Source organism: Rhinolophus sinicus, chromosome 2, assembly GCF_057876585.1.
Source record: "Rhinolophus sinicus isolate RSI-liver-muscle chromosome 2, RSI-T2T, whole genome shotgun sequence".
Taxonomy (NCBI): Eukaryota; Metazoa; Chordata; class Mammalia; order Chiroptera; family Rhinolophidae; genus Rhinolophus; species Rhinolophus sinicus.
Window position 1 is genome coordinate 22,110,972 of NC_142502.1, and position 15,350 is coordinate 22,126,321.

The 15,350-nt window shown below is 31.7% G+C and overlaps 1 non-coding gene across 1 annotated transcript; it reads right to left on the bottom strand.

Annotated features, from left to right (window-relative positions):
- Positions 1-6,831: 6,831 nt before the first annotated feature.
- On the bottom strand, positions 6,832-6,938 carry LOC141572028 (U6 spliceosomal RNA). The gene has a single exon (XR_012497039.2). It is a non-coding gene; the product is annotated as a U6 spliceosomal RNA (small nuclear RNA).
- Positions 6,939-15,350: the final 8,412 nt, after the last annotated feature.

Consider the following 15,350-nt stretch of genomic DNA (forward strand, 5'->3'; position numbering starts at 1 on the left):
GTTTTAGGTTTTATGTTTAGGTCTTTGGTCCATTTTGAGTTAATTTTGGTATATGGTGACAGATAGCACTCTAGGTTCATTCTTTTGCAGGTGCTTTTTCAACTTCCCAGCACCATTTATTGAAGAGGCTTTCTTTTTTCCATTATGTGTTTGGTTCCTTTGTCAAAAATTATCTGCCCATATATATGTGGGTTTATTTCTGAGTTCCAATTCTATTCCATTGGTCTGTGTGTCTGTTTTCCTGCATTTTTTTTTTTTTTTTTTTTAATAATGTCCTACAGTTTTCAGTGTATAGGTCCTTCACATTCTTTGTTAGGTTTATTCCTAGCTATTTTATTCTTTTTTTGCAATTGCAAAAGAAATTGTGTCTTTTTCATTCTTTTTTTACTGAAATTTTATTGTTAATATATAGGACACAATAATATTTTGTACATTGATTTTATGGCCAGCAACTTTACTGTGATTTTTTGTGTTGTTTTTTTGTTGTTGTTGTTTCTGTTTTTATTTTTGTGTTTTTATTTTGTTGGGTTTTTTTGTATTATTTCTCATAGTTTTTTGGTGGAGTCTTTAGGAATTTCTATATAAAAAAAATCATGTCATCAGCAAAAAGTGACAATTTAACTTCTTCATTCCCAATTTGGATGCCTTTTATTTCTTTCTGGTGCTCGATTGCTCTGGGTAGAACTTCCAATACTATGTTGAAAACAATGGTGATGGGGGTATCCTTGTCTTGTTCCTGATTTTAGGGGGAAATCTTTCAGTTTTTTACAATTAAGTATGACATTAGCTGAGGGTTTGTCATATATGGTCTTATTATGTTGAGATATTTTCCTTCTGTATCCTTTCTGTTAAGTATTTTAGTCAGAAATGGATGCTATATCTGTCAAATGCTTTATCTGCGTCTATTGATATAATCACGGTTTTTATCATTTAATTTGTTTATAGAATAATTTTCAATGAGTAACAACTTAAATTTTATTAAATAGCACCACAAGTTCCTATTTTGATTGATGCAAATTATTAAACTTTGGCATGCAACACATCTGTGTGTCAGTTATGTGTTATTTCAGCTTTTAAGGTAGTTAAAAATAAACATGCAAAGTTAAATACAAAGGAAACCACTAAAAAGCATCTCAGTAAAACCATTAGGAATCTATAGGAATTTGAAAACTCCTGATTTACATAAATTTAGAATCATTTTTGTTTGTTTCTATTGAGATTCCTCATTAATGCTTAAAAAATTTATTGCACAAAAGCCTTCGTGGTTCACAGACCCATTTGAGAATTTTATCAAAACTTTGGTCCATCTTTCTAGGAAAATATAATTATGCCTTTTACCTACAGACACTCAAATTTTGCATGCAGCTCTCATTAAGTTGAACAACAAAATAATTGAATTCCCTAAAGTTTTTTAATGAAAATTTAAACCAATATTCTGCCACTTACAAACTATATGATAGTCTAATGTTTAGATTTCTGTTTCATATATCTGTAAAATTAGAAAGGTAATTGTGCCTACATTATAAGTTTTTATGAAAAAGAAGTGGTGCGATATGTAGCATGTTGGGAACATAATATTTTCTGTCTCTATGTTTTTTCCTTGTATACCTAGAATGTGGGTTCCTTTTATTCTTAACATTGTAATCAACTCAACATTTTCTTAGGTTCTGTTGCTATTATTCATTATTTGGTATCACCTTCATGTTGAGAATTTTTATAAAATGTTACCAGTAATACTTTCTCCTAAATCTGATGGTGGAGCCAAATTAAAAAATAATTAAAATACGATCTTAATGCATAATATCTGTAGTAATCATATTTTACACCTAGAAGGCTTGTGTAAATGGGAATTTTCTGCAATCTTTTAGTAAAGGGTGATTTCAGTTCTGAAGATCTGGAGTGAGAACCTATATCCTGGGTGGGAATCTATATTGTTCCCTTTGAATACATTGTTGCCCTATCTTTTCTCTATGTTTGAATCTTTTCTACAGCATTCTTCTCAGTAATTCATGTAGCTTTGCTATTCATTCAGACAGAAAAACTGTTTCCTGAAGCTGATGATCCCATATGAATACAAATCAGAGCAAATTCACAAAGACAGAGATTTTGAGGGGTGAGGCAGTAGAGCATAACAGAGAAGCCTGGACATTAGAATTGGACAAATTTAAAATTAAATCATTGATAACTAATCCAATGGTTATTTGTGAAGATTAAATGAGATGGTGAAGCTGAGGTACCTATCAAAGTAAGAGCCTTCACATAGTTGGTTCTCAATAAAATTTCCTTTCCATTAAAATTACATTGTGAATCAAATCATTAAAAATATAAGGTGGTTTTCATGTCTACAGGAATTATATGATAAATGTACTTAACATTTCCCTCAACATCCCTTATAAGATAACCCAAATACATTTAACTGGGTATGTCATACTCAATTCTTTCTTCAACATTTTTCATATTATAGGTTGTAGTATGACCTACCATCTTTTGTAACATAGATTACTTTTCTTGATATGGCCCTGTATATCAATGTATTTCTCACAAAACAGTTCACTAGACTCAAAAGAAATATCACAAATGAGCACTATCCCGTGAAAATTCTAGAAACTAAATGACTATGAGTACAGCTTACTCGGAAATATTTAGGCAGCAAAATCATATTTTTGATTTCCATTGTGTTAATTGTCAACTAGAAACACGCAGGCCTTCTCAGAAATTCAATGATCAATCATATTCAGAGAAATCAATATGTTTCACATAAATATAACCTCTAAGAAACCCTTATGGTAGATGTTTTCTTTTAAGAATACTACATTTTTACTTGTCTGATCCTCTCCAGCTCAGTCTCACTTTGTAACAGTATGCTTTTATAAGATAGCTCCCCATTGTAGTAACCTCATCTGTGTCCAAGAAGTAGAGTGGAGTTCATTCATTTTGTAGTCAATACCAATAAAGCAATAAAAATGTTTTCTTTTAAGACTACTGAAAAACTTCAACAGACCCATTGTCCTGAAAACTTTATTCACTACCTTCTAATATTAATTTTCTATGCTAAAGCTTGAGACTATATGCCTGTGCAACAAATGACTTTTGAGAGAAATATATGTAAATTATTTGAGTCAACAGATTGAGAAGGATTGTATTACAAGTTGATGAATAGCTTTTACATGAAAACAACTAGCTAAAATATACAAATCTCAAGGAATAAAATGCTTATGTTACTATATTATACCAAAAAAAAAAAATTCAATTCAACCAAAATTTGGATAATCTTGTGTTATAAATTATAACATTTTTGTGATCTATGCTCCTTTTTGATGTCATTAAATGTTTCTACTCATGATCCTGTCTTCACAGGAATGCTATTAAAATGAGTTTGAGGTTTTTTTGCTTTTCTTTTTAACGATGGGAAGAAAGTGTTTGAAAAACCTTGAAAACTTTCTTAAATGTTAAGAATTTGTTACTGTCCAATTTGAATCAAGAAGAAATTGCACTATTTTTGACATATTATATGAATGTTTCCCACCTCAATTTCTTTAAAATGGAAACAACAGAATCAGTGTCCACATCTTCAAATGTCATTAACACCTGTTGTTTTGGGGTGAATAGTGTCTACCAGAAAAGATATGTCCTAACCTCCAGTACCTCAAATATGACCTTACTTGAAAATAGGGTCTTTATATAGTTAATCAATTTAAAATAAGGTTATTAGGGTGGCCCTAATCTAATTTAACTGGTGTCCTCATAAGAAGGGGAAGTTTGTTATAAAATAAATAAGTCATGTGGATATAATGTACAGCGCAGAAAATTTTACCCAGAATCTCAGAGGGAGTATGGCTATGCCCCAGAGAGTTCAGATTTCAAGCCTCCCATTCTGTAAGAAAATAAATCTCTGTGGTTTTAAACTATCTGGTTTATGGTTCTTTGTTTCATTAGTCCTGGGAAACAAACACACTTATATTATAAAATCACATTTAGCACTGAATAAAGTTGTAGCATACATTCCAGCTCTAAAATGGAATCATATAATCATATAATTAATTCTATCAACAGAAACATAAATTAACCACTGGAAAAAAATACATTGATAATAATAGCAGTGAGTGATATGAAGAAAATAAGTTGTCTGAAACATATTTTTTTTCAAAAGGAGGGTACTAATGAATATAGGTCATCTGAAAACATTCTTAATAAAAATATATTTTATCTAATCAATAATACAAATCAATGTGTCATTAAATCTATTCTTTTGATAAAGCAAATATTATTTCATTGCAAACTGGAAGATGAATAAAAATTAACTAGTCCTCTTTTGGAAATGAAGCCACCACAATATAATGCTTAAATAGAATTTGCATTACTAAGGTTTGTATAATTCATAACCAATTTTTTTTAATTAAAGATTCTTAGTAGTATATTCTACCTTGATAGGCCCTACAGATCATTTAGAAAAGAATACAAAGGCCCTTTTAAGTGTTCTTTGATGTGTAATAGGTAATATCAGACTCCCTATGTTTTTTGTAGAAAATTGTTTGCACGCATATAGTACTTCCCAGCTAAATTGCACTCTTGAGGCTATGATGAAAGCTACATATTTCAAAGTTTTCAGAGATATTGGCACTTCCTAATCTTTCATTTTTAAAATAGAGCCATTTTGTCCTTAGAATTCTATGATTTATTATTCTTACTTATATTTACAAACAATCAATGGCACCTGAGCATTGTAACAAAGTGTCATTTCAACCATAGCAAGGAACATAAGAAGAGGTAGGGGAGGCAACATAGGCTAAGTCATACCTATTCTAGCTTGCCAGGAACACATAAAATCGTACACACATGAGCACAATGACAATAAGAAGAGATTGGTGTTAATTTAAGGTTCGTTGTTCACTTTCATTGAGATCATTTATTACCTATTTTTCATTCCAACATAGCATCCTTTACACAAACGTACACCATATGCTTTTATGCTTCTTCAAAGTTGTTTCCATAATAGCAAAGACAAAAGTCTAACTGCAAATACAGAAAAGGATGATAATAGTTAACATCTACCTAGCCTTTATTATGTGTCAGGCACTGTTCTAAGCTCTTCACATGAATTAAATCAATTAATATTCATAATAACCCTGAGACCATACCAAATACAAAGCAGGGGGGAAAAAGCCATATGATCTCTCTTTGTGGTGCTCCCTTATCTAAGCATATTTCATATTCATTCATGTGCTGACAAAGCAATTCAGACAAAAATGCAGACACAGAGAAAATATGTAATTCCTTATCTGTAAGGAAATCTGCAGCTGGAAATATGTTTCATGAGTGTCAAAGAAATGCTGCATCAATGTAGAAATGAAGTGCATGTCTCAATATGGCCAAATGCATTGTGTTGCTTTCTGGAAAATCATGAACATGAAAGAGCAATGTGTTAGATATCTGGATGTCTGAATTTTGACTTTGCCTCTGAATTTTTCTACTTGTATATATGTCTAATGGAAAAGTCATAATACCTTGGATGAACCTTTATTTTCCCACTTTATAAATGAGGAGGAAAGTTAAAATTTCTTTGATTTTTAAAATGTAATAAATGTACTCATTTGACATTTATTGTGTACATACTGTGGTAGATGCTTCAGATACAAAGGTGAATGAAATATCTTCACAGTGCTCATATTCTAATTTTCAACTCAGTATCATAAGTTCTATAACAGTGAAGTCAGGTTATTATTAGAAGCCAAAGGAGAACATTTAACAGAGACTAGGTGAATTTTGATAGACTTTCTGAAGGAGATGCCAAGAATTTGAGTCTTGAAATTACTTAGAACTTAACTATGTTATAGATGGAAAAATATTTCAGACAAAACGATCATTTGTATTGTAAGGTATGGAGAAAGGAGATAACTGGGTTTATTTGGAGGATTCACATAATCAACTGTGGTTTATGTTTAAGGACTGACCAAGAAATAGAAAAAATAATGATTGAGAAAGTTAGTAAGAATGAGATAATAAAGAACTTGACATACTGTGCCCAATAATTTGCCACATAATATTTCCAATGTGTATTTCCACTAATATTTCCCAATATGTATTTTCTAGAAGTAAACTTAGAAATGCTACATAATACACTATATTTATAGGCAGAAAATATAAATTAGTATATTAATGGCTTCCAAAAATTCTGGAATGTGTTGCATTTTAACAAATCTCCCAAAAGTAATTCTCAAATGCATGTGAACATGAAAAAAAATTAAGATGAATGCTTATTGCAAAAGATCATGCATGCAAATTAAAAATGTATACTTTGATGAATAGTGTAACCAATAAAAGTGCATGTTTGTGTGTGTGTGTGTGAGAGAGAGAGAGAGAGAGAACAATACTTAGCAGCTCCCTTTCTGCCCACTTCTAATGATTATCCTACCGTACTCCAAAATGATTATTCTTATTCTTATTTCAAATGTCATATTTCTTTTTTTTTCTGTTTTAGAAATTTATATAAATAAAATTTTGCAACTGATTTGTTTGCGGCCATTTTCCTTTGACTGAAAATTATACTTGTCATTTCATTCATGCATGCCGTTGTGAATATAGTCAATTCATTTTCATTACTGTATAGTACTCATTTTATGAAACTACCATAATTTATCCATTCACATTGTTTTTAAATTTTTTATTGGGGAATATTAGGGAACAGTGTGTTTTGCCAGGGCCCATCAGCCCCAAGTCATTGTCCTTCAATCTAGTTGTGGAGGGTGCAGCTCACTGGCCCATGTGGGACTCGATCCGGCAACCCCGCTGTCCAGAGCTCATGCTCCAACCAACTGAGCCATCTGGCCACCCAAAAATATGGAACGCTTCATGAATTTTCATGTCATCCTTGCTCAGGGGCCATGCTAATCTTCTCTGTATCGTTCCAATTTTAGTATATGTGCTGCCGAAGTGAGCACTATCCATCCAATTCTTGGGGCCAGTTTGGGGCTCTTTAAATAATTCTACTATAATATTTACCATGTGTGCTTTGTGGCACACATGTACACAATTTTGTTGGGTATAAATTTTGGAGTCAAATTGTTTCATTAAATGATATGAAATGTCCAACATTAGTAAATATTAACAAAGTATTTTGCCAATTTATACTTCTATCAGGAGTATGTTAGAGTTGATATTGCTTCACATTTCTGCCAACAAGTAATACTGTCACTATTTTTAATTTCAATCATTCTTGTTGTTTTGTGGTGTCTCAGGTGATTAATTTGCATTTCCCTGACTAATGTGGAAGTTGAGTACAATTTCATGTAATTTGGGTTTTTGTATTTTTTTTTTTTTGAAAATGCCTCTTTTTATCTCTTGTTCATTTATAATTGAGTTGATGATTTGTTTGATTGGTAGTTTGATTATTTATTTCTACACCGTTTTTATAGATCTGTAGTTGTCCTTTAAATATTCTGAAGACTTGTGCTTTGTCATATTACAAATATTATTGTATATGAGGAGGAAAGTTCAGTATACAACTTAGTTTATACTTTCTCTCATTTTATAACTGTAAATCTCCATGTTTATAGCAGGTAGGAAGGAGTCAAGATATTTTGTAATTGGTATACCCAATTAATGCAGCACTATTTTACTGAAAAGATTATTTCCTTTCTTCTATGCAGTCCAATTTGTTTATAAATCAACTTGTCCACATATGATTAGTCTATTTTTTCTATATTCTGTCAGTCTATTTTTCCATGTCTATGCCAATACTATAATATACTGTTTAAGCTCTGTATGAATAACTGAATGCCAGGTATATTAATTTTTATTTGTTTATGAAGCTTATAATAATTAAGGTGAAGGTAATATCAAAATTGATGAAAACGTTAGGCAAACATCTATTTGATTGCTTAGGGGAAACTACAAAGTTACATTTTAGAGAATTATATGAATGGGAGTAATCTAGATTAAACTACAAGAAATTATTTAACTCTCTAATAGGCCAGGGAATCAGTTTCATCACTAATGTAAATTCAAGTTACACAAAGCAAACCATTCTGCTTGTGAATGCCTCAATGAGGTGCCATTTTGAGATAAGACTGCAGACAGAAGAGCTCTAAAATAACTTTGGATATTGATAAAAATATTTTTTTTCACTCTGTTCTTTTTCAGGATCAGCTAGGTTATGTGTGATCCCTTTGTATTACACACACACACACACACACACACACACACACACACGATATTGCTGAAATGAGAGTATTTAATGAGAATAGTTTGAGAAAAATTGATATATTTACAATATTAGATCCTCAAATTTATACTTATAGCATATCCCTTTTTTTTTTCCATCTGTAACATATTGTAGATTTATTTGTACAGGTATTGAACATCTTTTTTAGATCTATAATAGTATTTGATGCACTTGATACAATTTTATATTACTTAATTAAATATTATTGTATAATTTAAAATATCTCTTTTATGAATTTTTATAACTTGTATATAGAGCCATAATTGTTTTTGTATATTGGCCTTGAGCCAGTGATTTTGCTAAATGCATTAAGTAATTCTAATAATGTATGTGTTGGTTCTCTGGATTTTCTATATCTGAATGATATAATCTATGAACAATAAGAATTTTATGTATTATTTTTAATCCATATGCATTTTTTCTTTCTATTGCCTTACAGAACTAGATAGAACATTTCATGAACTATTTCTTCCTGTATCTTAGGATTTACTGCTGGCGTTGTATATTCTTATATGGGTCAAATGTATAGTGACATGTATTCATCATTATAGTATCATACAGGATATTTTCACTGCTCTAAAAATATTCTGTGCTTAACCTATTCATCCCTCCTCCTACCCCTCAATCCCAGGAAACCTCTATTGTTTTTCCATAATTTTGTCTTTTCTAGAATGTCATATAGTTGGAATCATATGGTATGTAACCTTCTCAGATTGACTTTTTAACTTGGTAATATGCATTTAACTTTCCTCCATGTATTTTCATAGTTTGCTAGCTTATTTCTTTTTAGTGTTGAATAATATTCCATTGTCTGTACATACCACAATGTTTTTATCTATCTTTTTTAAATATCTGTAAGTATTTGCAACAATACATTTTGGTTTATTGCTCAACATTTTATATTGATAAATATATTTGAAATAACATTATTTTATGCCTATGTAGCCTAAAAAACTAATAATGGTAATTTAATATACAGTTTTAAAGGAAAATAAGCTCTACAAACATGTAAATATAACATTCAATGCTTATCACTCCAGACTCAAAATACTGATATCCTAAAGACTCTAACTCACTAAAATAATAAATGCTTTAAACTGGATTATACTTTATTAAAACTAAAAAGAACAGAAAAATAACTGAGAAATTACATATAACCTTGTTAGCAATGACAATTTTTTGCTTATTGACTAATTTATTCAGTTAGTGTATCATTCTTTTTGTGTTAAGTGATTATCAGGTCACAGAAAGCAGAAAAAAACTGTTTGACAGAAATGTCTATTTCTTTTTAATACCCTTGAGATCATTATCTTACTATGACCTCAGTGTTTTTGTAACAATTTAGTCTTTATTTATACTAAAATATATGAAATGTGCATGCTAACTTTAAAGCTTAGAAATAGAACATAAATTGATGATGTCTTTTCCTAATGGCTGAAAAGTGCATAAAATTAACTTGACCGATATGAATATACTCTAATAATACTTTATCAGTTTGTGTGACTAATGCTCCTAAATAATTTATATTAATAACTTGATTCTTATCTACAAATAACCAATCCCGCTTACCAGAGCTAGTATCTTCATAGCAAAAAAATGTTGCCCATCTGTTGCAGATAAATATGCTTGGTGATGTAGGACTAAAGATATTTAAGAAAAAATGTTAAGTCTTCAAGGAACTACAATAACACTTACCATATAGGTGAACAGGAAAGAAGTGGATAGAAGGGAAACTTGTAGATTTAAAGACATTCAAAGAACATTTTATGTTAAAAAATAAAGGGAACTGTTATACTACCAAATCTAGGAGTACACATTAGCATAGTAAAGTTTTAAAGAGGTGCATGTTAGAACTTTAGATTAAATATATAAATACAGGATCTAATATTTTCCTACACCATAAAGGATTATCAAAGGCACAGTCTGAGTGTGAACCCCCCACACAAATATTCTTGGTGACTTCTCTTCATTGTCAACAGCCCTATACTGGATATTGTTATTCCTTAACCATACACCTTGCACAGAATTTACAACCTGCCAACTCTCACTTCTTACAACTCTTTACAGACATCTTCTTCTCATCCTCTGATACACACAAAGTGTGCTTGTTCAAAAAATCCCTGAGGCTGCAGTAGAGAAATTATAATAGGTCTTATTGTAATAGTTCACACACCTAGAAAAATTCGGAACAGATCTGCTTGTCCTCCCACTTTGAACTAGCTTTCATCGCATTCACCATCTGATTCAGGAGTGATCCCACTGTATATCTTATGCAGAATGTGATGCCTTCATTTTCTCTCTTTTACAATCAAGCATGTAAGAATGATTTAATAATTTTAGTAATTTCATTTAAAGATAGGTCAAAGTTAAAAAAAATAATAACAAAATAATTTTGCATGAGACATTCAGAGTAATTCACAGCTGGGTGCTATTCCACCATCCCTGCCTCCTCATTCTCCTCCTATCCTATGAAGCCAGATTTCTAGGCACATTTGACCTCTCAGTATTTACAGGACATTATATATATACATATATAATGTTTGTTTCTACACATATATATGCATATATATAGTTTTTTCTACACCTTTAAATGTACATATTTATTGTCTAAAATATACTTTCTCACCCTCAATTGTATACTAGGCAAATGTCTCTTTAAACAGAAACAACATAAATATTATCTCTACTCTAGAACTACTGTCTCAGATCCATTTCTTTCCATTTATCCATTAGAACTTACCACATTTATACCCACATTTCTATGGCACTTGGCATCCTCTCATCTTTCTTTGAGGTGATGCTGTGACACACTGAGTGAGAGTACTGGCTACAGAGTCAGATGCCCTCTGAGTCTGAGTCACAAGTCTATCTCTTGATGAGATGTGCAACCTTGAATCTGTTCCTCAAAGTCTCTATGTCTTAGTTTCCCCACCTTTAAAATGAGCATAGTGTTTGTTATAGTCATTAAACTGTGAATTGTGTTAACACATGTTCAATGATTTTAGCAATTATTTCAGGTTTTTATAAATATGCATTTCTCTCCTTTCTAATACATTTTGTAAAGAAGGGATATTTTTATCATATTTCTATCATCAATGGTTATTACCTAGATATGAGTATGTACTCTAATAAATGTATGAGTGAAAGTCAGAGGAGACCGTAGAGGGTTTATAGTGAATATTAGTTTTCTATTTATATATATATATATTATTTTAAATTATAGGAATTCGCCTTTTTAGTATATGAAAAATAGTTGAATATCAATAATTTCATACAGTTCAACCATATATCTTATACAAAATGTATATAAACTAGATAAGTAGAGATAGTTAAATTTTTATAATTATTAATTATGACAATAACTGCCTGGCCTTTTTTGCTCCATTGCCACCAAAATAATCACAATTATCATCAACCAAAATTTAAGGCTGGCTCTGCCTATTTTTAAATCCTATGAGAACACAACTTCTTAAATTTGATGGCCAAGTGCCAGAAGATTAGAATCGTAGTTACATGTGAGAGCATCTAGAAACCACTTTGTTTTCATATTCTCCTCTTTGTAGTCTTAATTTGTTTAATGGAGTATTTACCCTAGATTCCTGATACCAGAATGCACTGTCCATCCCCCTGCTTCCTACCATAGGACCAATGGAACTGAGAGCTTGCAGTCCTACTCTTACCCAGTTTTCACGTCTCTACTTTGTTTAAGGTTGGAGCTCGCTTCAGACAATTGTGTGTATCTGCTTTGGATCTACTGGTTAACATAGCCAGAATACAAATTGTGATATCTGAAGTCAGGAATAATTTTTGAGGTTTCCAACTTCCCTTCCCATTGGCCCGCTTAGGATCTTGACACCTGCTTATATTGGGTTTCTTATTTTTATCTCACACCCTTATACTTGTTAGCATAATAAAGTTATAAACTATATTAATATGTGAGAATTTATACCACACATTATCGTAATTTGAGTTATGAGTGGAGAGGAAAATTCAAAACATATTAGAAAGTCTAGGCTAGTTTACATCAAAGGGCAAAGGGAGAACTATAAAAATAAACACAGAAGAGAAAGAGGCCCATGTGGGTAGGACAGTTTAAGAACAGAGAAGGAGAAAAAAGACTGAATGTCAAGGATAGAAGCCATGCCATGCAATGTAAGACTCAGAATTAGCATGTCTAGAGGAGTTTTCACATACAAATTGTATGTATCATAACATGTAATCCCACCTCACCCTTTCAGAAACTTCAATAAATATTTTAATTGATTTTCTTTTTTTTTTTTCAACGTTAGACTTCATTTAATCATGAAATGTTGCTGAGACAGAGTGTAATGTGGCTCAGATCCATAAAGTTTACATTAGATTTTGGGCTAACATACCTTTAAACATTACCAGATCAGGCTAGTAAAGCTCCCTCTTGTAGTTCTCTTGGATCCTCATTGCTCAGGGATGGTTTACTGCTAGCCAATCTGTAGGAGTTCCTTGGTCTGTGTAGGCAGAGCTGTGCCTATGTCAGTGATTGGCTATTCACTTGGCAAAGTATATAAAAATACAGTATTGTTCATGGATATATTATGTCATAATATTATCAATATAGACATTTTGAGAATATTTTCAAATTCAAGAAAGCGTTATTATGAATCATGCATGATATTCAGCCACCTATCTCTCTATATCTGTTTATCTATCTATGTATCTAATCTATGTATCTATCTATGTATCTATCTATGTATCTATCTATCTACCTATCTATGATCTGTCAGTCTATTATCTATTGTCTATGTAATGAAAGTCTGTTTAAGGTAGAGGGATATATTTAAAGATACAATTGTATTGCGGACACCCACTAGAAGAGAAAGAGCTGGAGGTCAGAAGAAAGCAAAAGGATGCGTTCTATAATCTTGTACTATTTCATGAACTAAGGCAGAACTTCTCAAAGTCTCTGATCAACATTTGGCATCAAAACAGGCAAAGCATAATCTTGAAATTATTCTCAGCAGGATACATGCTTGAGACATATCTTTAAAATAAAATAACTTTAGTTAAACACATTTTCTATAACCATAAAAGTTTATTTCATGAAGATAAAGGAAAAGCATTCAGCAACTATCTAGACACATATCATTTACATTCATAAAATTGAAAAGAAGTAAAATAGCCTCCTCATTATAAATTTGTAGAATCCGAGGCTTAGATAGATCAAGTCAACTTTTCAGGGTCATAAATTAGATTTGGGGTCTATAAACCAGAACATGTGAAGCCCTATGCAATGACCTTTATACTACACAATATTTGGTCTATATTAGTGATATATGTTGAATCAAAATGTCAAAAATATTGACATTTTATGGCCTAAATAATACAGTTTAATATCTAAATTTTCTATTTTTCAAGTATTGGCTTATGGTTAATTTGATAGTCTTTGAAGAACAGTTACTAAAACAGCAATCAAAAATGATTAATTTCATCAGTATTGGAAGAACATGCTAATTTATTTTAATTTTTTCATGACTTTGAATGTTCAATCTAAAAGAACCTTTAAAAATAAACTGAAAGTAGATTAGTTGTATCTTCAAATCAACTTAGAACTTTTTACTATGTTTTTTAGTTGTTTTTCCCCCCAAAACAAGGAAAGTCCTACTGAAGTTGCAAGTAATTTCCACTAACAGAAAATTATTGTGTAATATGTGGTATGACTTTTTAAGTTGTGATAATGCCAAAATAAAGCATTTATACTTATGAAACTATAATACACCTTGAAGAGAAGTTAATGCCCATGATTGAGGAACTATATGCAAGTGAATTATTAATGTAGATGTTAATTATGAACATTTTTCCCAGACTTTCTTTTGTCAAAAGTCACAAGACATCAAAACGGGTAAGTAAAATATTTCATATTTGACACTTTGATTAACATTATTATATATGATTCAATTTTGAATGATAGAAGTTATTGAGGTCTCACAAGAATGCTTTTGCTTAATTATATTAAGGCCATAAACTGTACCAATAAAGAACTCAAAATCCAAACAAACAGTTCTATGATGTATTTTCATGTACCGAATGTAAGCCATTAACTTTTCTCTAGCGACAGCCGATGCCAGGTTATCTTTGTAAATGTTTTCATTTATGGCTCTGTTTCCCCTTTTGTATCCCTAACTACCCTACCAAAGTCATCACAGCAGCCACCCTATCTCTTTCTGTTATCTGTTTACCCTGTGTCCACTAATTACTGGAAAATCCCTTCCCTCCCCTGGGGTTTGCTGCTGTCTTAAGCCACACAGGTTCTCAATAAGGATTTGATGTTTCCAAAGGAATGAAGGCACAAGTACTTCTACTTCTCAACACGTCCTCTTTACCTGACCTTTATTTTTAGCAGTAACCAGTTTTCAATCAAAATGATATGGGAAAAGGCAAAACTGATAAATGGAACAGCTGTTGTTAAAATAGGGGGGAGGTCTAAGGCCAGCAAATGATCTCTCCCTTGCCTATGATAGTTGTCCCTGGGCTACCTCTGGAGTTGTGGAATGTGGTTTGTAAGTGCCTCAGCTATTAAATCTCAAAAATAATGCTCAACTAGAAGTAAATTTTAGGTGCCCCGTTCTCAAACCATGACAGGACAATTGATAGTGACCTTTCAGAGAAACTGGCCTCGTGTTTGTTGACAATTATACATTGAAGGCTAAGAGAGGCAGACCAGGGGGAGAGACTTTGAAACATTCTTCTAAATGACTGTCTGAGAAAGCCTATTTAACTTTCTTTCATATATGGCTATATTCTCACTGAATGAAATAATAAAATAATATTAATAATAATAGTGTGCTTTGGTTGATATTCCCAATAACACTCTCTGGTTATATGTACCCTGGACCACACTGTGTCAAGTTCTACTGCAACAGAAGAAAACACAGGATTTCCTTTGTCAAATTCATCTAGATAAGCTCTGTTATTTTCTCCCTCCATCCCCCAGCCTGCAGAAGGACAAAGCCGGTCAACGACTCCCTAGCCAGGAGTACCAATTTGTGAATGTTAGTACATCTTGCCCCTTGCCTTTAACAACACTGCCCTCCATTCTAAACATAGACGAGAATAATGCAACAATAAGGTTTTCTTTCATGGTGAAAGGATTGAC